We start from the raw sequence: 2,810 nt of genomic DNA on the forward strand, positions 1-2,810 counted from the left end.
TCCCACAACAACCGATTGCACTTCTCATCGATAATCAGGCAGCCTTCCAGGTCGCTGTGAAATCAGCACCAACCAAACGCCGTAAGCCTATCGACATACGAAACCGCTACTTTCACGATCATATCGCCAGAAATATCATTCGCCTTCACCACATACACTCCTCTGCCAACCTTTTAAACCTGTTTACCAAGCCCCTCGGTCGCCTTCGCTTCCAGTAACTTATATTCGCCTTCAACCTGACATAAAGACCCGCTTTCTCCTCCCTTCATCGCAGTGTCCCCTGGGACTAACAGATTGCACATTCACCGATACTACTCGACGGTTCGTCGCCCACAGATCGCAAATATGTCACCGCATTACAGCATATGTATTGCAGTATAAATATGACCAGAATAGTACCACAACCGCAAAGTGGGGAGTCACAGATCTTCCGTTCCAACAGAATACACAGAAAATTATTTCCTCTGCGTGTCACTACAGTAGACTGCTAATCTGTTACGTGGTTCTTTCCTAGAACCAGAGTAGAAGAGTTGAGGTCTAGAACTGTACTGTAAACAGAGTTCAAATAGTGAACCTTTTACTATTTCTGGAGGTCCCGATGCGACATGACCCCTCAAGGATTGATTCCTTCACCTTTTAAGCGCTCCTGATGTTGTTGATATGTAGAGCCAACCAGTACCTTTGTCAAGGAGTCTGTGCGGTTTTCAGACGAGGATGTGTACAGTGCCTGTATTTTTGCACGCTGTAATAGTTCCTTTAAGTACTTTCTTCCGATGTGATTTACATTGCGAAGTCCTTGCACGTCCCCAGTCCACGCGATTGTGCCTAGATTTTCCTGAGAGATGGCAGTCGGAGGCAGATTGTGATGCAGAACTCCAATTTCTTGAAGTAATTGTCGTATCTACACAACGTTTTTCGCACATTTTGCAATGAACTCTTCTTCGCATGTTGAAAGCGTCACGCGTCCCTGCATTCGTGAAGACCAAATAATTGGAGTTTCGTTAATAGTGACAACACAACCAGACTTTCCGCGTCAGACCAACCTTTGAGCGTGATGATGTTGAAGAATTGAAATTCAGACCGTGATCCTTTGTGCTGATGCAATAACGCACAACGTGCTTCATGGCTTTACAATTTACCATGCAGGGTGAAGCAGCAAATTTTGCGCGCACAGAGACTGATGCTATAATATCATGCCTCGTTCTTGTTGCTAGAAAAAAGAGTGAACCCAGAATCTCTCTGTACGGGACTTTCTGCATCTCGTCTTCTTAGTCCCCTGTTCCAATCTGCTTGCCTGGTAGAGCGCGTGACCCATTGGAAGCGGTGTAGTTGGCTTAGCATTTGACAGTTTTGTTGAGATGTTCCCTATATGCAAAAGTACCACAAAATGATGTGAGATGTGCCCTATATGCAAAAGTACCACATAATCTACTCTTTGCAATGACTAGGTACAATGAACTGAGTCGCAGGATGAAGCACGGTAATGCTCCATGATAAGTACAGTGAATCAAGGATAGTTTTTCTTACCAGTGTAACAGGTTGTCATGTTGGGTGTCATTACATCAGGCCCATTATGAGGTATCCAGATTAGTCTCTACCGTGACACCCGACCAAGAGGTACTGTATCGTCGGTTTCGCAGGTTTACGAAGAGAGAATCCATCAGATAATATATAAGTACTACTTTGCTCTACTCCGAGTAAAGAAAGTATCACATCATCTGAAAGACTAACATCCTCCCCTCCAGAAATCGTACTGCCCCAAGTATTTTGGGCCTCTCGATAATTTTCTCTATGAAGGAGCGTTGTGAAAGTAGGAGTGTATTGACTATTTCGGTGATCATGACTCCAAGAAAGTATGGTAGTTCTCCCAAATCCTTCAACCTAAACGAAAGAGGCAACTGTAGGACGACATCCTCGATAAATTCAGCCGTTCCAAATAGTGCCAATTCATCGACGTATGCAAGAACAATGACCACTTTCTGGTCGCAGCGAAGAATGAAGACGCAATCACAAGACAATCACTGCTTAAACACGAGCTTCTTCAAGGCTGTAGCCAGACGTTCAAACTACTGCCTCGGAGCATGTTAGAGACCATACACAGACTTGATAATCCTCACTACGCGTCATAAGCGTGATCACAGCCTGGGATATGCGGCAGCTTCAGGCAGATGGACATAGATGCAAGAATTGTTGCGTATAAGAATGCTCAGTCACATCTGACTGTCGGCGGCTCCACCATAGGACACCGCAAAGAGTGAAAAGAAGATGCATAAACATAAGCTCAAAACATGCCACTGGAGCGTAAGCCTCGTCCTAAGGCTTCACTGCGGCTCGTTTGCAAATTTCCACGTGCAACGAGACGAGCTTTGAATCTATAGGGATATCCATATTCATTCCGTTTCAGCTTAAGACGGCAACGGTCGTACAGCATCTGCAGGTTTTCAGCCTTCTTTCACGTACCGGCGTCCAGAAGATTTACGAATTCTTCTGCAATAGCTTTGTTGCAGTGCTTGTCCGCTGCAGACTGAACAGCCTCTTTGATAGAGGGGTCGTCAGGAGTGCTGATGATTTCCGGGATTGCTATATAGGCTCAGGGGAGAAGTTTATAGTCTTTGACATGCGCTGTAGGATAATCGTCCGTGTCTGTTTCGTCATCGTCTCCTGTTGTGTTTGATACAGGCGGATGGTAGGTGACTGCTGATGGAACAGGCATCTCGGACGCCGCCGATCCTGTAAGTTGGCGACGAGAAGACTACAGTAGCACCTCTCGGAGAGTCAGCCTGATCCTGATCGGTTCCCTCAGGAGCCCA

This window comes from Chondrus crispus, genomic scaffold (assembly GCF_000350225.1).
Source record: "Chondrus crispus Stackhouse genomic scaffold, scaffold_57, whole genome shotgun sequence".
NCBI classification, from domain to species: Eukaryota; Rhodophyta; class Florideophyceae; order Gigartinales; family Gigartinaceae; genus Chondrus; species Chondrus crispus.